Source organism: Scyliorhinus canicula, unplaced genomic scaffold (genome assembly GCF_902713615.1).
Source record: "Scyliorhinus canicula unplaced genomic scaffold, sScyCan1.1, whole genome shotgun sequence".
Classification (NCBI taxonomy): Eukaryota; Metazoa; Chordata; class Chondrichthyes; order Carcharhiniformes; family Scyliorhinidae; genus Scyliorhinus; species Scyliorhinus canicula.
This window is the reverse complement of record NW_024055479.1, coordinates 89,895-116,556: the sequence shown is the minus strand read 5'-3', so window position 1 is coordinate 116,556 and position 26,662 is coordinate 89,895. Positions and strand designations below refer to the sequence as shown.

The 26,662-nt window shown below is 45.1% G+C and overlaps 13 non-coding genes across 13 annotated transcripts; 2 read left to right on the top strand and 11 right to left on the bottom strand.

Annotated features, from left to right (window-relative positions):
* Positions 1 to 1,175: 1,175 nt before the first annotated feature.
* On the bottom strand, positions 1,176 to 1,248 carry trnav-aac. Its single transcript has one exon. It is a non-coding gene; the product is annotated as a tRNA-Val (tRNA).
* A 328-nt stretch (positions 1,249 to 1,576) lies between these two features.
* On the bottom strand, positions 1,577 to 1,649 carry trnar-acg. The gene has a single exon. It is a non-coding gene; the product is annotated as a tRNA-Arg (tRNA).
* Positions 1,650 to 1,743: 94 nt separating this feature from the next.
* trnav-uac lies at positions 1,744 to 1,816 on the bottom strand. The gene has a single exon. It is a non-coding gene; the product is annotated as a tRNA-Val (tRNA).
* A 1,661-nt stretch (positions 1,817 to 3,477) lies between these two features.
* Positions 3,478 to 3,550, bottom strand: trnav-aac. Its single transcript has one exon. It is a non-coding gene; the product is annotated as a tRNA-Val (tRNA).
* A 495-nt stretch (positions 3,551 to 4,045) lies between these two features.
* trnav-uac lies at positions 4,046 to 4,118 on the bottom strand. Its single transcript has one exon. It is a non-coding gene; the product is annotated as a tRNA-Val (tRNA).
* Positions 4,119 to 5,779: 1,661 nt separating this feature from the next.
* On the bottom strand, positions 5,780 to 5,852 carry trnav-aac. Its single transcript has one exon. It is a non-coding gene; the product is annotated as a tRNA-Val (tRNA).
* Positions 5,853 to 6,347: 495 nt separating this feature from the next.
* trnav-uac lies at positions 6,348 to 6,420 on the bottom strand. Its single transcript has one exon. It is a non-coding gene; the product is annotated as a tRNA-Val (tRNA).
* Positions 6,421 to 8,091: 1,671 nt separating this feature from the next.
* On the bottom strand, positions 8,092 to 8,164 carry trnav-aac. The gene has a single exon. It is a non-coding gene; the product is annotated as a tRNA-Val (tRNA).
* Positions 8,165 to 8,490: 326 nt separating this feature from the next.
* Positions 8,491 to 8,563, bottom strand: trnar-acg. Its single transcript has one exon. It is a non-coding gene; the product is annotated as a tRNA-Arg (tRNA).
* Positions 8,564 to 8,657: 94 nt separating this feature from the next.
* On the bottom strand, positions 8,658 to 8,730 carry trnav-uac. The gene has a single exon. It is a non-coding gene; the product is annotated as a tRNA-Val (tRNA).
* Positions 8,731 to 10,394: 1,664 nt separating this feature from the next.
* trnav-aac lies at positions 10,395 to 10,467 on the bottom strand. Its single transcript has one exon. It is a non-coding gene; the product is annotated as a tRNA-Val (tRNA).
* A 9,628-nt stretch (positions 10,468 to 20,095) lies between these two features.
* trnar-acg lies at positions 20,096 to 20,168 on the top strand. The gene has a single exon. It is a non-coding gene; the product is annotated as a tRNA-Arg (tRNA).
* Positions 20,169 to 26,314: 6,146 nt separating this feature from the next.
* On the top strand, positions 26,315 to 26,386 carry trnat-cgu. The gene has a single exon. It is a non-coding gene; the product is annotated as a tRNA-Thr (tRNA).
* Positions 26,387 to 26,662: the final 276 nt, after the last annotated feature.

Below are 26,662 nucleotides of genomic sequence, written 5' to 3'. Positions count from 1 at the left end.
AATGACAGTACGGTTTGGGTCTTTTCGCGGGCCTTTTCGTTTGCGTCTGTCCTTTTGAGTACACATTACTTTCAGACATCCTTCAATGTGGCCTGTTGCATTTGCTGATCCCAATGCCATCTACTCTGCATTGGAGAGACTAAATGCCGACTGGGTGACCGCTTTGCAAAACACCTTCGATCCATCGACAAACTGGTGGCAGACTCTCCTGTCGCTTGCTATTTGAACTCACTGTCCTGCTCTCATGTCCACATGTCCGATCTTTGCCTGCTGCAATGTTCCCATGTAGCTCAGCACAACGCCGAGGAACAGCACCCCAACCTCCCAATAGGCACGGTACAGCCTGGCGGATTTTACAGTAGGCTCAACAACTTCGCACCGTGAAATCACTCTTCCCACTTCACCACATGTTTATTTCCATCAACTTATTTTGATTGCTTCCATTGATATGTCTTCCTCTCCCATTGTCTCCCTCTCCCCATTCCCCTAGCCAATCGCATCCCTCTTGGGAAATCCGCCCCTTGTTCCCCATTGTCCTCTGCCATTAACACAATCTAATCTTCTAGTCGCCTCTGTCAGCACCATTCTTAACACTGATTAGAAACATTTACATTCCCTTTTTCTTTCGGCCCAACACATTTTTGTTATTTTCCACCCATCGCTGGCCGTCTGTGGAGACACAATGCTTCACGCTCCCCCCACCCCCACTTCCCCCACACACTCCGCCAGTCTACACCTGACCAAAGATCCAGTTGTCCAGATTCGACAAAGAGTCACCCAGACTCGAAACGACACTTGCCATCTCTCTCCACAGAGGCTGTCAGACCTGATGAGGCTGTCCTGTGTTTTCTGTTTTTCTTTCCCATTGACGCATACGCAGTAAGTTGCTTTCATCGTACATTTAGACATGTTTGAAATGGTGATTAAATATGTTCATCTGCATCTGTAAACCCAAAAGATTCTGTGGTGGATGAACAAACTGCTAATATCCGAATCGTAGCAAAATAGGGAAGACTTTTCTTCCCCAGGCGTCTTGAATATTCAGTATTTCTGACTTTGTTGCAGGAATTTTAATATCTCATGAGAGACCAAATCTCATGTTCCTCGAAAGTGCGAGATTCAGGAAGAAAGTTATTTTGTGCAAACATTCGTCACACAAAATGAGAAGCATGCGATGTTTCTGCCCGGTTTCGAACTGGGGACCTTTCGCGTGTTAGGCGAATGTGATAACCACTACACTACAGAAACTGCTGAGAGCATCGCAATCAGTGGCCCTGTGCAATGTTGAACCTCAATGTACTGTTGCAGCTTCTAATGGTTCCGCTGAGAGGCCATGTAACTTATTGCAAGAAGCCGTTTCTTTAAAACTGATGTCTCAACTTATCAAAGATCAGATATTGAACTTTGCTGAACTGGAGATAAGTTTTGTTTTGCTTGAAGTTAAATTGAGAGGGCAGGGCTTTCAAAAGTAACCACAGCTGAAACGAGAATTGATGATGCCCTGCTCACTTTGCTCTGCATCGGGAACCAGCTGTCCAACCCACTGAACTAAAGGGGACGCCAAAACTGGAAACTCCGAGCCAGCCAGGAGTCGAACCTGGAATCTCCTAATTCGTAGTCGGACGCGTTATCCATTGCGCCACTGGCCCACAGCAGTTAGAGACTTTTGCTATTCCTCGATGATGAAGACCAGTTACGAGATCGAGGTAATATTGAGCAATATACTAAACTAGAAGCACCAGATGTTTCTGCCCGGTTTCGAACCGGGGACCATTCGCGTGTAAAGCGAATGTGATAACCACTACACTACAGAAACAGCTGGCAACACAGTCGCCAACGGACCTGTGTCACCTTCAACTCAACTGCCTTGTTGCAGCTTCGCATGGTTCGGCTGAGACGCCATGTCACTTCTTAGAAGAACAAGACTGTTTCTTAAAAACAGATATCTAAACTTACAAGCCAGAAAAGAACCTATATTGAACTGAAGCATTTATTCAGCAAATCGCTAACGGCGGAATGCTCTCTTCTATTATTAATGCAGCATCCTGAAATCCTACAGAAAAAAGCAACCGACTTTACACAATATTTGTTTCGTTATTCAATGCTTGAGTTGAGTTTAAGAATTGACAATTATGTGTTTCTTATATTTGACCTCATTGTGTTTTGGTGTGTAAAATGCTGCAGCCTAAATACCGTTCATGTAGAAGAAAGGCGGGGTAATTGTAAATCAACTTTGAGCCTGGATTCCCACACTGGCTTTTCCTGTTTCTCCATCAGGAAGACCGTTTTTTCTTTCTCAAAGCTGGTTCAGATAAGTCTCTGGCATTTCCTCTAAGTCAGTTACAGTATCGTTTGTGTCTGTCCTTTTGAGTACACATTACTATAAGACATCCTTCAATCTGGCCTGTTGCATTTGCTGATCCCAATGCCATCTACTCTGCATTGGAGAGACTAAATGCCGACTGGGTGACCACATTGCAAAACACCTTCGCTCCATCGACAAGCTGGTGGCAGACTCTCCTGTCGCTTGCTATTTGAACTCACTGCCCTGCTCTCATGTCCACATGTCCGATCTTGGCCTGCTGCAATATTCCCATGTAGCTGAGCACAACGCCGAGGAACAGCACCCCAACCTCCGAATAGGCACGGTACAGCCTTGCGGATTTTACAGTAGGCTCAACAACTTCGCACCGTGAAATCACTCTTCCCATTTACCGCATTTTTATTTCCATCAACTTATTTTCATTGCTTCCATTGATATGTCTTCTTCTCCCATTGTCTCCCCCTCCCCATTCCCCTAGCCAATCGCATCCCTCTTTGGAAATCCGCCCCTTGTTCCTCATTGTCCTCTCCCATTAACACATTCTAATCTTCTAATCGCCTCTGTCAGCACAGTTCTTAACACTGATTAGAAACATTTACATTCCCTTTTTCTTTCGGCCCAACACATTTTTCTTATTCTCCACCCATCGCTGGCCGTCTGTGGAGACACAATGCATCACGCTCCTCCCACCCCCACTTCCCCCACACACTCCGCCAGTCTCCACCTGACCAAAGATCCAGTTGTCCAGCTTCGACAAAGAGTCACCCAGACTCGAAACGACACTTGCCATCTCTCTCCACAGAGGCTGTCAGACCTGATGAGGCTGTCCTGTGTTTTCTGTTTTTCTTTCCCATTGACGCATTCGCAGTAAGTTGCTTTCATCGTACATTTAGACATGTTTGAAATGGTGATTAAATATGTTCATCTGCATCTGTAAACCCAAAAGATTCTGTGGTGGATGAACAAACTGCTAATATCCGAATCGTGGCAAAATAGGGAAGGCTTTTCTTCCCCAGGCGTTTTGAATATTCCGTATTTCTGACAATGTTGCAGGAATTTTAATATCTCATGAGAGACCAAATCTCATGTTCCTCGAACGTGCGAGATTGAGGAAGAAAGTTATTTTGTGCAAACATTCGTCACACAAAATGAGATGTTTCTGCCCGGTTTCGAACCGGGGACCTTTCGCGTGTTAGGCGAATGTGATAACCACTACACTACAGAAACCGCTGAGAGTATCACAATCCGTGGCCCTGTGCAATGTTGAACCTCAATGTACTGTTGCAGCTTCTAATGGTTCCGCTGAGAGGCCATGTAACTTATTGCAAGAAGCCGTTTCTTTAAAACTGATGTCTCAACTTATCAAAGATCAGATATTGAACTTTGCTGAACTGGAGATAAGTTATGTTTTGCTTGAAGTTAAATTAAGAGGGCAGGGCTTTCAAAAGTAACCACAGCTGAAACGAGAATTGATGATGCCCTGCTAACTTTGCTCTGCATCGGGAACCAGCGGTCCAAACCACTGAACGAAAGGGGACGCTGAAACTGGAAACTCCGAGCCAGCCAGGAGTCGAACCTGGAATCTCCTGATTCGTTGCCAGACGCGTTATCCATTGCGCCACTGGCCCACAGCTGTTACAGGCTTTTGCTATTCCTCGATGATGAAGACCAGTTACGAGATCGAGGTAATATTTGGCAACAGACTAAACTAGAAGCACCAGATGTTTCTGCCCGGTTTCGAACCGGGGACCATTCGCGTGTAAAGCGAATGTGATAACCACTACACTACAGAAACAGCTGGCAACACAGTCGCCAACGGACCTGTGTCACCTTCAACTCAACTGCCTTGTTGCAGCTTCGCATGGTTCGGCTGAGACGCCATGTCACTTCTTAGAAGAACAAGACTGTTTCTTAAAACAGATATCTAAACTTACAAGCCAGAAAAGAACCTATATTGAACTGAAGCATTTATTCAGCAAATCGCTAACGGCGGAATGCTCTCTTCTATTATTAATGCAGCATCCTGAAATCCTACAGAAAAAAGCAACCGACTTTACACAATATTTGTTTCGTTATTCAATGCTTGAGTTGAGTTTAAGAATTGACAATTATGTGTTTCTTATATTTGACCTCATTGTGTTTTGGTGTGTAAAATGCTGCAGCCTAAATACCGTTCATGTAGAAGAAAGGCGGGGTAATTGTAAATCAACTTTGAGCCTGGATTCCCACACTGGCTTTTCCTGTTTCTCCATCAGGAAGACCGTTTTTTCTTTCTCAAAGCTGGTTCAGATAAGTCTCTGGCATTTCCTCTAAGTCAGTTACAGTATCGTTTGTGTCTGTCCTTTTGAGTACACATTACTATAAGACATCCTTCAATCTGGCCTGTTGCATTTGCTGATCCCAATGCCATCTACTCTGCATTGGAGAGACTAAATGCCGACTGGGTGACCACATTGCAAAACACCTTCGCTCCATCGACAAGCTGGTGGCAGACTCTCCTGTCGCTTGCTATTTGAACTCACTGCCCTGCTCTCATGTCCACATGTCCGATCTTGGCCTGCTGCAATATTCCCATGTAGCTGAGCACAACGCCGAGGAACAGCACCCCAACCTCCGAATAGGCACGGTACAGCCTTGCGGATTTTACAGTAGGCTCAACAACTTCGCACCGTGAAATCACTCTTCCCATTTTACCGCATTTTTATTTCCATCAACTTATTTTCATTGCTTCCATTGATATGTCTTCTTCTCCCATTGTCTCCCCCTCCCCATTCCCCTAGCCAATCGCATCCCTCTTTGGAAATCCGCCCCTTGTTCCTCATTGTCCTCTCCCATTAACACATTCTAATCTTCTAATCGCCTCTGTCAGCACAGTTCTTAACACTGATTAGAAACATTTACATTCCCTTTTTCTTTCGGCCCAACACATTTTTCTTATTCTCCACCCATCGCTGGCCGTCTGTGGAGACACAATGCATCACGCTCCTCCCACCCCCACTTCCCCCACACACTCCGCCAGTCTCCACCTGACCAAAGATCCAGTTGTCCAGCTTCGACAAAGAGTCACCCAGACTCGAAACGACACTTGCCATCTCTCTCCACAGAGGCTGTCAGACCTGATGAGGCTGTCCTGTGTTTTCTGTTTTTCTTTCCCATTGACGCATTCGCAGTAAGTTGCTTTCATCGTACATTTAGACATGTTTGAAATGGTGATTAAATATGTTCATCTGCATCTGTAAACCCAAAAGATTCTGTGGTGGATGAACAAACTGCTAATATCCGAATCGTGGCAAAATAGGGAAGGCTTTTCTTCCCCAGGCGTTTTGAATATTCCGTATTTCTGACAATGTTGCAGGAATTTTAATATCTCATGAGAGACCAAATCTCATGTTCCTCGAACGTGCGAGATTGAGGAAGAAAGTTATTTTGTGCAAACATTCGTCACACAAAATGAGATGTTTCTGCCCGGTTTCGAACCGGGGACCTTTCGCGTGTTAGGCGAATGTGATAACCACTACACTACAGAAACCGCTGAGAGTATCACAATCCGTGGCCCTGTGCAATGTTGAACCTCAATGTACTGTTGCAGCTTCTAATGGTTCCGCTGAGAGGCCATGTAACTTATTGCAAGAAGCCGTTTCTTTAAAACTGATGTCTCAACTTATCAAAGATCAGATATTGAACTTTGCTGAACTGGAGATAAGTTATGTTTTGCTTGAAGTTAAATTAAGAGGGCAGGGCTTTCAAAAGTAACCACAGCTGAAACGAGAATTGATGATGCCCTGCTAACTTTGCTCTGCATCGGGAACCAGCGGTCCAAACCACTGAACGAAAGGGGACGCTGAAACTGGAAACTCCGAGCCAGCCAGGAGTCGAACCTGGAATCTCCTGATTCGTTGCCAGACGCGTTATCCATTGCGCCACTGGCCCACAGCTGTTACAGGCTTTTGCTATTCCTCGATGATGAAGACCAGTTACGAGATCGAGGTAATATTTGGCAACAGACTAAACTAGAAGCACCAGATGTTTCTGCCCGGTTTCGAACCGGGGACCATTCGCGTGTAAAGCGAATGTGATAACCACTACACTACAGAAACAGCTGGCAACACAGTCGCCAACGGACCTGTGTCACCTTCAACTCAACTGCCTTGTTGCAGCTTCGCATGGTTCGGCTGAGACGCCATGTCACTTCTTAGAAGAACAAGACTGTTTCTTAAAAACAGATATCTAAACTTACAAGCCAGAAAAGAACCTATATTGAACTGAAGCATTTATTCAGCAAATCGCTAACGGCGGAATGCTCTCTTCTATTATTAATGCAGCATCCTGAAATCCTACAGAAAAAAGCAACCGACTTTACACAATATTTGTTTCGTTATTCAATGCTTGAGTTGAGTTTAAGAATTGACAATTATGTGTTTCTTATATTTGACCTCATTGTGTTTTGGTGTGTAAAATGCTGCAGCCTAAATACCGTTCATGTAGAAGAAAGGCGGGGTAATTGTAAATCAACTTTGAGCCTGGATTCCCACACTGGCTTTTCCTGTTTCTCCATCAGGAAGACCGTTTTTTCTTTCTCAAAGCTGGTTCAGATAAGTCTCTGGCATTTCCTCTAAGTCAGTTACAGTATCGTTTGTGTCTGTCCTTTTGAGTACACATTACTATAAGACATCCTTCAATCTGGCCTGTTGCATTTGCTGATCCCAATGCCATCTACTCTGCATTGGAGAGACTAAATGCCGACTGGGTGACCACATTGCAAAACACCTTCGCTCCATCGACAAGCTGGTGGCAGACTCTCCTGTCGCTTGCTATTTGAACTCACTGCCCTGCTCTCATGTCCACATGTCCGATCTTGGCCTGCTGCAATATTCCCATGTAGCTGAGCACAACGCCGAGGAACAGCACCCCAACCTCCGAATAGGCACGGTACAGCCTTGCGGATTTTACAGTAGGCTCAACAACTTCGCACCGTGAAATCACTCTTCCCATTTTACCGCATTTTTATTTCCATCAACTTATTTTCATTGCTTCCATTGATATGTCTTCTTCTCCCATTGTCTCCCCCTCCCCATTCCCCTAGCCAATCGCATCCCTCTTTGGAAATCCGCCCCTTGTTCCTCATTGTCCTCTCCCATTAACACATTCTAATCTTCTAATCGCCTCTGTCAGCACAGTTCTTAACACTGATTAGAAACATTTACATTCCCTTTTTCTTTCGGCCCAACACATTTTTCTTATTCTCCACCCATCGCTGGCCGTCTGTGGAGACACAATGCATTACGCTCCTCCCACCCCCACTTCCCCCACACACTCCGCCAGTCTCCACCTGACCAAAGATCCAGTTGTCCAGCTTCGACAAAGAGTCACCCAGACTCGAAACGACACTTGCCATCTCTCTCCACAGAGGCTGTCAGACCTGATGAGGCTGTCCTGTGTTTTCTGTTTTTCTTTCCCATTGACGCATACGCAGTAAGTTGCTTTCATCGTACATTTAGACATGTTTGAAATGGTGATTAAATATGTTCATCTGCATCTGTAAACCCAAAAGATTCTGTGGTGGATGAACAAACTGCTAATATCCGAATCGTGGCAAAATAGGGAAGGCTTTTCTTCCCCAGGCGTTTTGAATATTCCGTATTTCTGACTTTGTTGCAGGAATTTTAATATCTCATGAGAGACCAAATCTCATGTTCCTCGAACGTGCGAGATTGAGGAAGAAAGTTATTTTGTGCAAACATTCGTCACACAAAATGAGCAGCATGCGATGTTTCTGCCCGGTTTCGAACCGGGGACCTTTCGCGTGTTAGGCGAACGTGATAACCACTACACTACAGAAACTGCTGGAAGCATCGCAATCAGTGGCCCTGTGCAATGTTGAACCTCAATGTACTGTTGCAGCTTTTAACGGTTCTGCTGAGAGGCCATGTAACTTATTGCAAGAAGCCGTTTCTTTAAAACTGATGTCTCAACTTATCAAAGATCAGATATTGAACTTTGCTGAACTGGAGATAAGTTATGTTTTGCTTGAAGTTAAATTGAGAGGGCAGGGCTTTCAAAAGACCACAGCTGAAACGAGAATTGATGATGCCCTGCTAACTTTGCTCTGCATCGGGAACCAGCTGTCCAACCCACTGAACTAAAGGGGACGCCAAAACTGGAATCTCCGAGCCAGCCAGGAGTCGAACCTGGAATCTCCTGATTCGTAGTCAGACGCGTTATCCATTGCGCCACTGGCCCACAGCAGTTATAGACTTTTGCTATTCCTCGATGATGAAGACCAGTTACGAGATCGAGGTAATATTTAGCAACAGACTAAACTGGAAGCACCAGATGTTTCTGCCCGGTTTCGAACCGGGGACCATTCGCGTGTAAAGCGAATGTGATAACCACTACACTACAGAAACAACTGGCAACACAGTCGCCAACGGACCTGTGTCACCTTCAACTCAACTGCCTTGTTGCAGCTTCGCATGGTTCGGCTGAGACGCCATGTCACTTCTTACAAGAACAAGACTGTTTCTTAAAAATAGATATCTAAACTTACAAGCCAGAAGAAGAACCTATATTGAACTGAAGCATTTGTTCAGCAAATCTCTAACGGCGGAATGCTCTCTTCTATTATTAATGCAGCATTCTGAAATCCTACAGAAAAAAGCAACCGACTTTACACAATATTTGTTTCGTTATTCAATGCTTGAGTTGAGTTTAAGAATTGATAATTATGTGTTTCTTATATTTGACCTCATTGTGTTTTGGTGTGTAAAATGCTGCAGCCTAAATACCGTTCATGTAGAAGAAAGGCGGGGTAATTGTAAATCAACTTTGAGCCTGGATTCCCACACTGGCTTTTCCTGTTTCTCCATCAGGAAGACCGTTTTTTCTTTCTCAAAGCTGGTTCAGATAAGTCTCTGGCATTTCCTCTAAGTCAGTTACAGTATCGTTTGTGTCTGTCCTTTTGAGTACACATTACTATAAGACATCCTTCAATCTGGCCTGTTGCATTTGCTGATCCCAATGCCATCTACTCTGCATTGGAGAGACTAAATGCCGACTGGATGACCGCTTTTCAAAACACCTTCGCTCCATCGACAAGCTGGTGGCAGACTCTCCTGTCGCTTGCTATTTGAACTCACTGTCCTGCTCTCATGTCCACATGTCCGATCTTGGCCTGCAGCAATGTTCCCATGTAGCTCAGCACAACGCCGAGGAACAGCACCCATCCTCCGAATAGACACGGTACAGCCTTGCGGATTTTACAGTACGTTCAACAAATTCGCACCGTCAAATCACTCATCCCACTTCACCACATGTTTCTTTCCATCAACTTATTTTCATTGCTTCCATTGATATGTCTTCCTCTCCCATTGTCTCCCCCTCCCATTCCCCTAGCCAATCGCATCCCTCTTGGGAAATCCGCCCATTGTTCCTCATTGTCATCTCCAATTAACACATTCTAATCTTCTAACAGCCTCTGTCAGCACAGTTCTTAACACTGATTAGAAACATTTTCATTCCCTTTTTCTTTCAACCCAACATATTTTTGTTATTCTCCACCCATCGTTGGCCGTCTGTCGAGGCCCAATGCTTCACGCTACCCCCCCCCCCCTTCCTCTTCCCCCACACACTCCGCCAGTCCACACCTGACCAAAGATCCAGTTGTCCAGCTTCAACAAAGAGTCACCCAGACTCGAAACGACACTTGCCATCTCTCTCCACAGAGGCTGTCAGACCTGATGAGATTGTCCTGTGTTTTCTGTTTTTCTTTCCCATTGACACATTCACAGTAAGTTGCTTTTATCGTACATTTAGACATGTTTGAAATGGTGATTAAATATGTTCATCTGCATCTGTAAACTCAATAGATTCTGTGGCGGATGAACAAACTGCTAATATCCGAATCGTGGCAAAATAGGCTTTTCTTCCCCCAGCGTATTGAAAATTCAGTATTTCTGACTCTGTTGGAGGAATTTTAATATCTCATGCGAGACCAAATCTCATGTTCCTCGAACGTGCGAGATTGAGGAAGAAATGTATTTTGTGCAAACATTCGTCACACAAACGCACTGGATGTTTCTACCCGGTCTTGAACCGGGGACCTTTCGCGTGTTAGGCGAATGTGATAACCACTACACTACAGAAACTACTGGGAGGCTCGCAATCAGTGGCCCTGTGCAATGTTGAACCTCAATGTACTGTTGCAGCTTCTAACGGTTCAGCTGAGAGGCCATTATAAAATGAAATGAAAATGAAAATCGCTTATTGTCACGAGTAGGCGTCAATGAAGTTACTGTGAAAAGCCCCTAGTCGCCACATTCCGGCGCGGCTGGTACGGGAATCGAACCGTGCTGCTGGCCTGCTTGGTCTGCTTTATAAGCCAGCGATTTAGCCTTGTGAGCTAAACCAGCCCATTACACTTATTGGAAGAAGCCGTTTCTTTAAAACTGACGTCTCAACTTATCAAAGGATCAGATATTGAACTTTGCTGAACTGGAGATAATTTATGTTTTTCTTGAAGTTAAATTGAGAGGGCAGGGCTTTCATAAGTAACCACAGCTGAAACGAGAATTGATGATGCCCTGCTCACTTTGCTCTGCATCGGGAACCCACTGAACTAAAGGTGACGAGAAAACTAGGAACTGCGAGCCAGCCAGGAGTCGAACTGGCTGGCTCCTGATTTTCCTGATTCGTAGTCAGACGCGTTATCTATTGCGCCACTGGCCCACAGCCCTTATTATTTACGAAACTGTCTTTGTGTTGACTTGTACAAGAACAGAGACAGCGATATAACTGCAATATATAGACCTGACTGCTTTTGGAAATTATTCCCGCAAGCAATGACACCAAATAAAGCTGTCCAGTAAATACTCGCTGAGGTTATTTTACGGGGCGTTATGTTATATCCAACGCTGTGCCTCACTGCACAGTAATAGACCGCCCCGTACTCCACACTGAGGGCGCTCATATTGAGGTAATGTTCTGTTCAGACTTGTCAGCAGCCGCCAGATATCGTCCTGAAACTGCATCTTTCTTCAGAGTTAATACATCGCTAATAATCCAGATTGGTGGCTACGTCTCTTTCTGCCGATATCATTGGATGTAGCGAGTGTCCTTTCTGAATATTGACAATGTAATTGCACCGAATTCCCTTCTGACACAGGTTTTGTCACCGGTGACTGAGTTACTGGATCTGCGCATTCTCCGCCTGCGATAGTGGAGGAATTAAATATCAAGAGTTTAAACATAAATGGCCTAAATTTGTTTGTAAATGTGTCAGTTTGTGGAACCTGCACTCTACCCACCAGATTGACATGTCTGATCATTAATTATTGCAATCTTTTATCAGCTAATCTGGCATGGTGAAAATTACCCAGTACTTACCGCCCAACAGCGCCGCCAGTCTTAGCAGAAACATGTCTGGCTGAATCTCTGTGAGTGAATGGGAATGGGATGAGTCAGAGATTGAGAGGAGAGAGGGAACCCGGGCTCTGTTCAGTTCATTGTTCCAGCCACACATTGCAGGGGGCCAGGCCCATTGTGACATCACCCAGGCTACCAAACCCATTATGACATCACCTAGTCTCCTAAACCTATCGGCTTTGACAGTGCCATCGCATGACGTCATCACGCCCCTGCTTGAACATGGCGCCCTCTGCTGCCGGCTTTATCTCATTGCTGTTAGAATGCACCCATTGGTGCCCAGAAACGCAAATTGGAGCTTTTTAGACTCAGGTTTTAGTGCTGTTGGTGTTTATGTCAGATGATACAAAATGTCAAGTGAATGTCAAATCTGTAGAATTCTTTGTTGGCCGGCTCTGGCCAAATCCTGTGCAGGACAAAGTATAAAGAAGTATAAACATTGTTAAGAAGTGGGAGAAAGTGCGGACGTTATAGATCACAATAGCAGGTATAGCAAATCTTTGCACAAGGCTAGCGAAGCTTGCCTTCATTTGTTTTTGACAAAGAAATTGGAAGCGACCTCAATTGATGTGATTAAATGATGTATTTTTGGTAGTATAGATGGCAACTAATTGTTTCCAAAAGCAGCAGACAAAATCATCCCGATTTCGTGGAAAATTGGATAGTGAGAGGTGAATTTTATTTATTACGTTACGATATGTTAACATCCGTAATTCCACGCATGAAATGACGAAGAAAGAAGATTCAACGGCAACTTTCAAAAGAGAATTGTAATAACGTGAGAAGGGAAAGCAGCATGGGTAATGTGGGGTGTAAAAGGCGATTGGGACATAATTTCCAAATAAACACAGGTAAACTGAATCTTCATTCCGTTCCCTAAATCTCTATGATTCTGGGCCGTTCACGTCACTCCCACACTGTTTGTTCTCAATCACTTGAGCAGTGAGCAGGTGCAGGATGGTCACAGATTCTGCAGGTTCAACCGTCGCTATTTCCGCTCCAGCACTTGTGACGGCAGCTGGTAACAGCCGCAGTTTGATCAGTTTAGAGTCTGTGGTGTCCCCGGCCACAGCTTCCGTTTGCTGCCCTCGATCTGAACCGATTGTTCTGTTGGAGACATCGCTGCCTCTGGCCCCTTCCTATCACTGGTTCTGTAAACAATACAGTTGTGCAGGAATCTGTATGTCTGCGTCAGAAGATAATTTCCTGCATTGAATAACCACGGAACAACAGAACTGATGATCTAAAGCACAGCCGTAAATGCTGTGTCTGTTTTTATTATATAAATACATAAAGTAGATGGAATGAGGAAGGAACTAAGAAGTAAATATAATGAGTCAAAGAGTAGAAAGTTAGGGGCCTCACAGCTCTAGGGTCCCACGTTCGGGTCCCGGCTGGGTCACTGTCTGTGTGGAGTCTGCACGCGGGTTAGGTGGATTGGCCATGCTAAATTGCCCGTAGTGTAAGGTTACGGGTTACGTGGGTTTAAGTAGGGTGATACTCGGCACAACATGAAGGGCCTGTTCTGTACTGTTCTATGTTCTAAAGTGTTCAAATGCAGAAATTTGGCAACACGTTACTGATTACATTAAAGAGTTAAAGGATCCAGCTTCTATCAACAGCGATGCAGATATTAGAACAGATACAGACAGTATAACTATGTGCAGATCACTGTTGGGAATGCTGTTCAAACATATGGATCGGTTCCGTGGCTCTTATTTCATTTGGTATTAACTTCACAGAGTGTGGGAGGGATTGCGAAAAGTGAAGCAGGGATGAGAGACAATAATCCTTGGAGCAAGTGTACGAGAAACGGTGCCAAAACAGAATCTATCAGTCAGCTTCAGGAAGAAGTGGATAAACATATGACCAGTAAATAGAAATTTAAAAATAATGAAATGTATTGAAACAAACAGTGGATAATTCTTTCAGCGAGACAGTACGTAAGTAATGGACCGAATTTCCTCTCTTTGGGCTGTGAAACACGATGACGTTTAGATAATCAATGGCTCTGTTCAGTTAGAAAGCCAATAGGGCACTGACTATATGAATCATGTTAGCCTGGTGTTACACACAGGAAGCAGAGAGGTTCGCAATCAGTGACGGTTCACGCGCTCTATGAATTGAGAAACAACCAATCGCTCAGTGCCACCGTGTGTAACGTCAAATAAAGACATCCCATAATAGTCCAATCGGCGAGGATCAGTCTCACATTCAGGGGGAGAATGTAAAGCTCTCTCCACTCCTCACCCGCACAGCATTGAGTCCCGGACTCGGCAGCAAGTCCCAGTCTGGAAATCAGACCCGGATTGATCCGCGTTTTGTCCACTTTCATCAACATGACCAGAAACCCCAGGAAAGAGCTCTTTCCAGCTGGAGCGTTGATGCTGCTGATATTGGGTGAGTTTATTTTCTTATCTGATGCATTTTGTTAACAATCTCATAATACCGTGTGCTTATGAGGATTTTATTTTGTTCCCAGCCGTTCGGAGTGAGGATCAGAGCTCCCACGCTGAGCAGGTGATGTCCCGGGAAGGGGATCGGGCTGAACTGAACTGTCGGATCTCCATTGGTACAGGCGATTCCGTAGCCTGGTACAGACAGACACTGACAGAGGCTCCCATATTTATCGCCTCCATTTACCAGGGGACTGAGACCAAAGGACGCTACACCCTGTCCTTTGACAGAGCAAAGAAGTCCAATACCATCTGTATAGATGTCAGCGCGGTCCAGGACTCCGGAATGTATCTCTGTGCGAAGCAGACACAGTGAGACACAGAGCGGATCCGGCTGTACAATATCTTGTTCACTGCCGTGTCTCTGCTGCCCCGTTTACATTTCCACAAACCAGACCCTTTAGAGATGCCGGTGATGATCAGAATGATTACTTTCCCATATTTAAACTCAATATGGATAGAGTTACAATATCCAATAGCTTCTATGTCAGTTGCAGAATGTCTCAACATATTTTTTGGTTGTTCCACAAATGCATGCGGAACAATGAACTTTCTGAGATACCAGGTAGACCGACATGCGAGAGAAAGTTAGATAAACAAGTATGCAGCTAAACAGATTGATAGTAGTTAGATAGATGAATAGGTATATAGATAAACAGATAGATTAGTTTATTCTGCCTATGTACTCAAGTACTTTAGTTAATGATCCTGTATGTATCATAGCATTCATGTTATTCTTGTTTAAACAGCTGTTCCTTGTCACCTCGGAGACATTTCACATATCGATGTATCGGGTAACAGAAGGAACGACCATCTCGCTTTATCACAATGTTACTCTCACTACAAATGACTTTGTATTCTGGTACCGGCAGTTCTCCAATCAGGCTCTCAAGTATCTGGTCTCCACATTCAGAGATGGAAGAGTTGAGGGAAGGTTTAAATGTCTGTGGACAGTGAGAATGTTTTAACAAGGTTAACAGTGTTAACAAGGTTGAGCTGTCAGACGCTGCAGTGTATTACAGTGCAGTGAGACACTGTAAAATTAAGAGATGAGGAGCCTGTACAAGAACGCACTCGACATGAGGACCGTGGAGACAACCAGCCCGTGTGCAGTGGAAATGAGAGTGATCCAAACAAAATGTTTTTCATCCGTGTGATTTAATGGAATTAAAAATATGTGTTATTTCCAATGATATGACTTGCAGATTAACCCACAGAACAATATCAATCACTTTTTGATACAGTGGCTTATTTACATTTTTTGACATCTTTGATGATTAGGGAGCTTTCAAGACTTCCATTCTTTCCAAATGAACATCCAAACTTAACAGTTTAATGAGTTTTTTCAGTTCATTTATTTATGTAAATGAACACAGACTTTGGCAATAAGGAAAGCACGTCAGAAAGCTGAGACAAGTGATCTCGGTCAATAATAAACAGACAATATAGCAAAAGAAAAACAACGAACAAGGCATCAGATACAGCACCAAAGCAATAATAACACTCTGATGATAATAATTCACCAATATCCTGCAGCAATATTCGGGAATACATTAAGAATCATTGTTTCACAATCATAATTCCACCAGTTAACGTTGCGAGATCTTCTCTTTGGTTTAAGCCTGTAGGGCTGTCAGTTAGTTCACCGCTGTTACAGGTGGCAGCTGGGATTACAGGAAATAACTGTGACGCTTCACCACAACCACATTTCGGGCAAGAATAAAAATGTGAAATACGGATTCTGAGGCACTGAAGCACGTCTTCTGGGCCGGAAGTTCTGCGTTTCAATACCACTCCAGGGCTTTATGGCTGCAGAGGTTGTGCTCCTTGCCTGGCCACACACGATGATTATCAGCTTGCCAGTTCTTCCAATATGACTAATGATAGGTGGTAAGAGCTGGAGAGTTTCCTGGTCAGCCATGCTGCAAGAGGCAATAGAAACTACTGCAGCACTTTGTCAGGAAAAGTCATGGGCCAATGTGAGGGAAGTCCAGGGTCATCCAGCGCCACCTGAGGTCTGGTACCTGGGAGATGCGTAGGATGGCACAGGAGACTGGGAGTGAACTCTGTCCATTATTGTAGTCCAAAGTCACTGGGTAGTCTGAATGTGACGGCACATGTTACTGCCCAATATAGATCCTCAATTTATTGTAAAGAGAGAGATAAAGAGCGAGAAACAGAAAAAGGGCGCCCATCGTTCCATTACAACATGTTCTGGTTGTTATTTGCCACGAGTTCAAATTATCCGGAAAATCTGGGGCTCACTTTGGCAATAAGGAAGGCCCTTTACTCAAGGATCGGAATGACAACTCTTACTGACAGAGAATTAAACATTTCCACCGTCCTCTATGTTCAGCATGATTTCGAACATCGCAACAGTGATTACACTGGGAATGTGCTTCCTGTGGTTGCAGGGTTTTACAGATATCCGGAGTCTATAACATTTTCTTTTGTCTGTTTTCATTCGATATTTGGTTCTTGTGGTTAAATTCATTGTCCACCTGTTTCTGCGGAGATCAGTAAAGTGTATTTCATAATTTCCATTCCTTTACTTGAATCTGCCGTTCCGGGATTGCTTTGATGGTTTGTGGTCAGCTCCTGCGATTTCCCGAATTCCCTCCAAACTCTGTTTTAAGATTCATTCCGCTTAACAGGACCCCCGGCAGTCTGTCAGGAACAAGAGTCCGGGATCATACTGAGGAGCCCCTGATGGAAACCTGCCTGGTGTTCAGGGAGAGCGAGTGGCCGCACGCCCGGTGGGGCTGCCCACTTACCTATCAGACATTAGTCGGACCCTATAAAAGCTTGTAATCAGCTCGCTGCACATCTCATGTTTCTCATCATAAAGATAAAGGTACCTACCAATTACCAGCACAAGTGCTTAGCTGCAACCCCCATTTGTCAGGCGACGCTCTGTTGTTAGCCCCCTCGTCTCTGAATCAAAAACTGCAGGCTTCTGCTCCCTGTACAGAGACGTGAGCCCAATGATCTATGCTGGTGCCTTTGTGCAGTTTTCAGGTAGCAGTGCATCGCTCTCGGATGAGATGTTCAATCGAGGGTGCTGTCTTTCCTCTAAGATACCTTACAACACCAGGTTAAAGACCAACATGTTTGTTTCAAACACTAGCTTTCGGAGCACTGCTCCTTCCTCAGGTGAATGAAGAGAGCTCCAGCTCTCCAGTCAGTTCAATTCTCCACTTTGGCTCTGTACATTAGATGGGTCACGTCCCTGTTAAGTTAACGCAGATCTGGAGCACCAATTCTATCCAAACGCACTCCAGCTCAGACACTATCTCTCTGAACAAATTTCCACTCCGACATCAACTCACCAAAGACTCTGGTACTTAGGTGCTCGCTGCCCAGCAATTTGGTTTCATTCAACCTGGATCGAATATAAAGCAAAATACTGCCGAAGCAAGACATATAAAATAAAAACAGAAACTGCTGAATAAAGACGATCATCATCTGTGCGGAGAGAAACGACGGAAACATCCCGAGTCCTGAGAAATCTTTTTCAGAGTGGGCCAATTAAATCAACCCCGCCGTCAGAATCGCAAACAATTCATACTGTATTGTTGCAGCGTCTCATGGTTCGTCTGAGAGGCCATGTCACTTCTTACAAGAACAAGTCTGTTTCTTTCAAACAGATGTCTAAACTTACAAGCCAGAAGAATTTGTTCAGCAAATCTCTAACGGCGAAATGCTCTCTTCTATAATTAACGCAGCATACTTAAATCCTACAGAAAAAAGCAACCAACATTACATAATATTTGTTTCGTTATTCAATGCTTAAGTTGAGTTTAAGAATTCAGAATTATGGGTTTCTTATATTTGACCTCGTCGTGTTTTGGTGTGTAACATGCTGCAGCCTAAATACCCTTCATGTATGAGAAAGGAGGGGTGACAGCAAATCCGCACTGAGCCTGGATTCCCACAGTGGCTTTTCCAGTTTCTCCGTCAGGAAGACCGTTTCTTCTTTCCCAAAGCTGGTGCAGTTAACTCTCTGGCATTTCCTCTAAGTCAGTTACAGTATCGTTTGTGTCTGTCCTTTTGAGTACACATTACTATAAGACATCCTTCAATCTGGCCTGTTGCATTTGCTGATCCCAATGCAATCTACTCTGCATTGCAGAGACTAAATGCCGACTGGGTGACCGCTTTGCAAAACACCTTCGCTCCATCGACAAGCTGGTGGCAGACTCTCCTGTCGCTTGCTATTTGAACTCACTGTCCTGCTCTCATGTCCACATGTCCGATCTTGGCCTGCTGCAATGTTCCCATGTAGCTCAGCACAACGCCGAGGAACAGCACCCCAACCTCCGAATAGGCACGGTACAGCCTTGCGGATTTTACAGTACGCTCAACAACTTCGCACCGTGAAATCACTCTTTCCACTTCACCACATGTTTATTTCCATCAACTTATTTTAATTGTTTCCATTGATATGTCTTCCTCTCCCATTGTCCACCATCCCTTCCATCTTGGGAAATCCGCCCCTTGTTTCTCATTGTCCTCTGCCATTAACACATTCTAATATTCTAATCGCCTCTATCAGCACCGTTCTTAACTTTGATTAGAAACATTTACATTCCCTTTATCTTTCGTTCCAACAGATTTTTGTTATTCTCCGCCCATCGCTGGCCGTCTGTCGAGGCCCAATGCTTCACGCTCTCCCCACCCTCACTTCCCCCACACACACCGCCAGTCTAAACCTGGCCAAGATCCAGTTGTCCAGCTTCGACAAAGAGTCACCCATAATCGAAACGACACTTGCCATCTCTCTCCACAGAGGCTGTCAGACCTGATGAGACTGTCCTGTATTTTCTGTTTTTGTTTCCCATTGACGCATACGCAGTAAGTTGCTTTTCTCGTACATTTAGACATGTTTGAAATGCTGATTAAATATGTTCATCTGCATCTGTAAACCCAATAGATTCTGTGGTGGATGAACAAACTGCTAATATCCGAACTGTGCCAAAGGTCCCCTTTCTTCCCCCGGCGTCTTTAAAATTCAATACTTCTGACTTTGTTGCAGGAATTGTAATACCTTATGCGAGACCAAATCTCATGTTCCTCGAACGTGCGAGATTGAGGAACAAACGTATTTTGTGCAAACATTCGTCACACTAAATGAGAAGCACGGGATGTTTCTGCCCGGTTCCGAAAAGAGGACCTTTCGCGTGTTAGGCGAATGTGATAACCACTACAATACAGAAAAACCTGGCAACGCAAACGCCAACGGAACCGTGCCACGTTCAACTCAACTGCCTTGTTGCAGCTTCTGATGGTGTAGCTGAAAGACATTGTCACGTCTTACAAGAACACGTCTGTTTCTTTAAAACAGGTGTCTAAACTTACAAGCCAGAAGAAGAAGAACCTATATTGAACTGAAGCGTTTGTTCAGCTAATCTCTAACGGCGAAATACTCTCTTGTATTATTAATGCAGCATTCTTAAATCCGACAGAAAAAAACAACCGACTTTAAACAATATTTGTTTCCTTATTCAATGCTTGAGTTGAGTTTAAGAATTGATAATTATCGGTTTTGAGTGACGAATGTTTGCACAACATACGATTGTTCCTCAATCTCGCACGTTCGAGGAACATGAGATTTGGTCTCGCATAAGGTATTACAATTCCTGCAACAAAGTCAGAAATGTTGAATTTTCTAGACGCCAGGCGAAGAAAAGCCTTTCCTATTTTGCCACAATTCGGATATTAACATTTTGATCATCCACCACAGAATCAATTGGAGTTCCAAAGCTTGGAGCTGCTGTGGGCCAGTGGTGCAATGGATAACGCGATGGTGTTTCCAGTTTAGTCTGTCGCAAAATACTACCTCAATCTCGTAACTGGTCTTCATCATCGAGGAATAACAACAACCTATAACTGCTGTGGGCCAGTGGCGCAATGGATAACGCGTCTGACTACGAATCAGGAGATTCCAGGTTCGACTCCTGGCTGGCTCGCAGTTCCAAGTTTTGGCGTCCCCTTTAGTTCAGTGGGTTGGACAGCTAGTTCTCGATTGATGGCCAGCGGTTTCTGTAGTGTAGTGGTTTTCACATTCGTCTCACACGCGAAAGGTCCCCGGGCAGAAACATCGAACGTTTAGCATTTTGTGTGAGAAAAGTTCGCACAATTATTGGTCACAAAATAATTCTGTTCCTGAATGTTGCCGGAATCTCGTGTGTTCCAGGACTATGAGATTTCGTCGAACATGAACCACTAAACTGAATTGAACATTAAGGCCCAAGCACTGAATTTTCGGCAGGCAATGAGAGGTGAAGAATTTTCATATCTTGGCACAGCTCGGATATTAGCAGCTAGTTCATCCACAACAGAATTTCAGCGATTTACAAATGAACATATTTAATCACCATCTCAAACATGCAACTTACTGCGGATGCTTCAAACGGAAACAAAAACAGAAAATACTGGACAGTCTCAGCAGGTCTGACAGCCTCTGGGGAGCGAAATGGCAGCTGTCGTTTCCAGTCAAGTGGACTCTTTGTCAAAGCTGGAGAACTGGAACTGGAGATTCAGACGATTGTGGGTGGGGGATGGGGGTGGGGGTGGTGGAGTGCTGTATTGGGCCTCGATAGAGGGCTAGCAATAGGTGGGAAATGACGAAAATGTCTCGGACAGAAAGAAAAAGGGAATGTAAATGAGGCTAATCAAGGCTAAGAAATGTGCTGATGGCGCATCAAGCAGTCAGAATGTGTTAATGGCAGAACAAAGGTAAGCAATGTGTCAGAGAACAATTACAAACAGGGATCAGATTGCTGAAGTAGGATGGTATGGGCTGGGGGGAGGGGGGCAATACTTAGGGTAAAATATATCAATGGTAGGAATGATAAGTTGATGGAAAAAACATGTGGTGGAGGGGGAAGTGAGAGTTCACAGTCTGAAGTTGTTGAACTGATAAAATGAAAGGGACAAAGAGCTGTCTGAGTCCACCAGAATTAGTCAATAGAAATGTGAATGCCCACACATAGACAAGTTTCTCGGGAACTTATTGGTTCCATGCAGTTTGAGCTCAACTTCTCAAAGCAAACACAATGTGAATGAATCTCGCCGTCTACGCCGCAAAGAAATGAAGAAAACATGCGGTTTGACCAACGGAAAACCTCATCGAAGGGCTCGCCCGGGATTAGAACCCGGGACCTCGCGCAAATTCCGATAGCGATACACCCAAAGCGAGAATCATACCCCTAGACCAACGAGCCCCGCGAAAAGAGCCAAAGCATACTGTCATTGCCATCGAAAATCAATCTAATATCTGCGGAGAACGCCAAAAGTACTGCAACATCTCAGGGAGTCAGGCGGCATTTGTCGACAGGACAACAAAGTTCGTCTTTCACCATCACCTTTCATTAAAACCGGGACAGGTTAGAAATCAGAAGGGGGTTCAGTGCAGATTGCGAATATACAGACCGGACGATGTACCACATGCTATGGTATCAGCAAAAGCCGGCACAGCCTCCGAGATTGGTCATCATTAACATATTGACGATGAAGAAAGAGGAGATCTCAGGACGATATCTGGCGGCTGCCAACATGTCTAAAAAGAATGGTTACCTCAATATAAACGCGCTCAGTGTGGAGGACGGGGCGGTCTGTTACTGTGCAATGAGCACAGTGTCACAAAGCAGCGACAACCACGTACGAAAGCCTCAGAGAGTATTTTCAATTCCAGTAAATTTGCGTTCCTGCCCTTGTACCGGAGGATGGTTTGATCAGGATTCAGAAAAATACTCAGGTCTATTTCTCCACAATTGCATTGCCGTCTCTGTCCTTGTATAGGTCAATAGAGGAGCCGTTTCGGATTCGTGAGATTAATCAGCATGTCGCGATGCACAGTAAATTTAAGCTTGGAATATCCACTTTCGAGCAGCAGTAATGAAAGTTCTCAGATGTGGGGATAATAAAATCTTCCAGGACCGTTAACTTAGGTCGACCTTATGCCAACGAGTCTGAGCCCCTAGTAGTCTTCAGTAGAACATCGACTTTCCGATCGAAAATACATCAAATCTATGTTGACACTTCCTGCTTTCTGTTATGGAGGTTCCCAGATAAGGGACGTGTTTCAAAGAAAGTGTGGTGCTGTCCAAGTGAGTTCTGTAAAATCCACGGGCCTGTGATGATTCCACGTCTCACAAATGTCCATGCCCGCGGGACCATGTGACGCTCCTTCCAGATACTTTCCGCACTGCCTCAGGGGACCAATATTACCAGCATTCTCATTCGGTCCCTGGCAATCAGAGGATTGGCCGTCACTGTTGAAATGCACAGAGTTGGGATCCTGTTGTCGTCTCCTTGGCGCAATCGGTTAGCGCGTTCGGCTGTTAAGCGAAAGATTGGTGGTTCGATCCCACCCAGAGACGAATTGTTGTTCCACTCCTGGATGATACGTTTTTAGGGGCTGTTTAGGACAGGGCTAAATCGCTGGCTTTGAAAGCAGACCAAGCAGGCCAGCAGCACGGTTCGATTCACGTAACAGCCTCCCCGAACGGAATGTGACGACGAGGGGATTTTCACAGTAACTTCATTTGAAGCCCACTCGTGACAATAAGCGATTTTCCTGTTCTGATAACACGTGCCGTGCACTGGCTGCGGCATGGTGTTGCCTCTATCGCTGTAATATCCTTCATGGCGCCGAGTTGGGGAATAGCTCAACGATGCTGTGTCTCCCTCGATAACTCAGGAGATTGTGACGCCTCCTCACGGACCTGCTAACAGACGAATGTTGAACAGGAGTTGGCTATTCATCCCCTTGAGCCTTCTCCAACATTTAATAAGTTTGTGACAGATGCGAACATGACCTCAGAATCACATTTCACTTACCCCAGATAACCTTTGATTACCTTTTCAGTTGAGAATCCAACCACATCTGTCTTAAAATCTTCTTTGGGCCTATCTCAGCGGTCTCTGGAGAAGAATCCCTCAGAAAAAAAGCCCAAAGATCTACGTAACCGGGCCGGGTCGAGCAGTATCTCTGGCCATGATGTGGAGATGCCGGCGCTGGACTGGGGTGAGCACAGTAAGAAGTCTTACAACACCAGGTTAAATGATTCTGTTTTGTGATTCACCTGAGGAAGGAGCTGCGCTCCGAAAGCTCGTGTTTGAAACAAACCTGTTGTACTTTAACCTGATGTTGTAAGACTTCTTACTGTATCTCTGGCAGCAGCGCACCCCTTTCCGATGAACTTAATGCATTCTATGCTCGGTTTGAGCAGGTAACCAACAATCCGCTGTCAAGTGCCCCAGCAGCCCTTAATTCACCCATACCCACCATCACAGTTTCCGAAGACAGATCGGCCTTCCTGAAAGTGAACCCATGGAAGGCGACGGGCCCAGGCGGGATCCCTGGTCGTGCACTCAGAGCCTGCACATACCAGTTGGCAGAGGTAGTCACAGACATCTTTAACCTATCCCTACTCCAATCCGAGGTCCCCACCTGCTTCAAGAAGGCCACCATCACACAGGTACCAAAGAAGAACGAGGCAACATGCCTCAATGACTACCCTCCGGCGGCCCTGACGTCAGTTGTAATGAAGTGCTTTGAGAGGCTGATCATGAAGCGCATCACCTCCATACTCCTGGAATGCCTTGACCCACTTCAATTCGCATACCGTCGCAACCGGTCCACATCAGACGGCATTTCCCTGGCCCTACACTCATCCCTAGAGCATCTTGAAAACAAGGACTCCTACATCAGACTCCTATTTATTGACTACAGCTCAGCCTTCAACACCATAATCCCAGCCAAGCTCATATCAAAGCTCCAAAACCTAGGAGTTGGCTCTCCACTCTGCAACTGGATCCTTGACTTTCTGACCAACAGACCACAATTAGTAAGAATGAACACCAACACCTCCTCCACAATAGCCCTCAATACCAGTGCCCCACAAGGCTGCGTACTTAGCCCCCTACTCTACTCCCTGTACACATACGACTGCATGGCAAAACTTGGTTCCAACTCCATCTAGAAGTTGGCTGACGATATGACCAGAGTGGGCCGGGTCATGAATAACAACGAGTCCGAAAACAGGAGGGAGATAGAGAACCTAGTGGAGTGGTGTAACGACAACAATCTCTCCCTCAATGCCAGCAAAACTAAAGAGCTGGTCATCGACTTCAGGAAGCAAAGTACTGTACACACCCCTGTCAGCATCAACGTGGACGAGGTGGAGATGGTGAGCAGTTTCAAATTCCTAGGGGTGCACATCACCAAAAATCTGTCCTGGTCCACTCACGTCAGCGCTATCAGTAAGAAAGCACAACAGCGCCTACACTTCCTCAGGAAACTAAGGAAATTCGGCATGTCCACATTAACCCTTACCAACGTTTACAGATGCACTATAGAAAGCATCCTATCGGGCTGCATCACAGCCTGGTATGGCAACTGCTCGGCCCAGGACCGCAAGGAACTTCAGAGAGTCGTGAATAGCGCCCAGTCCATCAGACAAACCTGCCTCCCATCCATGGACTCTATGTACACCTCCCGCTGCGGGGGAAAGCGGGCAGCATAATCAAGGATCGCTCCCACCCGGCTTACTCACTTTTCCAACTTCTTCCATCGGGCAGGAGATACAGAAGTCTGAGAACACGCACGAACAGACTCAAAAACAGCTTCTTCCCCACTGTCACCAGACTCCTAAATGACTCTCTTATTGACTGACCTCATTAACACTACACCCTGTGTGCTTCAACCGATGCCAATGCTTATGTAGTTACATTGTATATCTTCTGTTGCCCTATTATGTAGTCCCGAGTATTTTCTTGAATTTTGTTTCATTCCCTTTTCTTCCATGTACAGAATGATCTGTTGAGCTGCTTGCAGAAAAATACTTTTCACTGTACCTCGGTACACGTGACAATAAACAAATCCAATCCAATAACCCGTCTTGCTCCATTTTCACATTATAATAAATGGCGATGGTCTTTCTGACCGCCCTCTCGCATCCACCTTGAGAGATGAATACCACCGCACCCCACCCCCCCCCCCCCCCCCCCGCACCCCCAACACACACACACACACACATACCCCTACCCCTCTCGGTGTCGGTTTGTTTCTGGGACCCACTGCCTTTCTGCTATAATGTGATTGACGGCACAGACACATATAGGGATCTCTATATTTGTGTGCTGGTATTTCTCTATATATGTGTCATATTGCGATCACTTCTACATTTGCTGCTACGCAGATTCTCTCCAATCAGACGGAATATGAACCGTGCAGGCTGCCCGGATGCTGACTGTGTATCAGGATCGTCAGTATCGATTGTACTGCTGTGTGGCGTCAGTATCCTCTTCAACCCTCATTTCAGCGTCCAGATGTTCCACTGGGTCTTGGTGGCTCCAGTCTGATGGAAACGAACAGAAAACAATAATAATCTCAAAATTCAGAATCAGCCTCATATTGACCAACGTAACGGTCACCTGCACCATACTCTATTATTTAATTAACATTAATACCTGGTTACTCAGTAAGGGGAGAATGGGGGTTTTGCAGTGAAGGAAATACTGAGTAGCGAGATCATAACGAAGAGGGTGACGAGGCGGTTCCCCGCGATCGTTCCTGAATCAATCGCTCTTCAGCGCAGGCAATAATCTGTCAGAGCAGCAATCCAGATTCAGGTCCCACTGCATTGCTGATCCAACCAATGACAGGAATCGAGCAGCGGCAGCAATGTCTAGAATATCCCAATGGTGTTGGAGCGAGGCCATCAAATGGAAGCTGTGACCGAGGCACCGCAGACTCAAAGTTGAAAATTGTGCGGCGGGTATCAGCTGCAGTCACAAGTGATGGAGCGGAAATAGCGACAGTTGAGCATCCAGCAGCCCGTGACCATCCTGCACCTGCTCAACTCACTGAGAACAATATCGTGTCGGAGGGGTGGGGGCATTTTGAACTGACGCTACCTGCGCCTATTTGAAATAACTTTTTAAATTGCCCTTTTCACCCTGCATTTAAATCCCGCGGGGTTTTCCGTTCTCAAGTCTGACAATACTTTTTGAAATGTTCTATTGATTCTTCTTCTCTCATCAATTGTTGCGCCAGACTCCAAATGATAACAACTCACAGTGCAATCATCATCATTTACTTGCATAAGGTGCGGTGGCCAAGAGGAAAGGCGTTGGTTTCGTAAACCAAAAATCGCGGGTTCGAATCCCGTCCGTGCCTCGGTGCTGATCCATTCAAAGTCCTCGGTAACGTTTCATTGTCTCGCAAACACTTGCAGCATGAAATATCATTCACCTATTTTCTTCATAGGACATTTCACCTTCAGCTAATGAAAATAATTCCAGACAATTTGGTCTCTGAAAAAAGCGATGTTCAGAGCAGTTCCCCTTTTGTACCTTCTTCGTCAGAACCAAAATAAAGAAAACTAGTCTGTTGAGCCCTGCTATTATTCTGAGTTCGAACCTCCGCATGTCCACCGAAAGTCTTGGCATTCTT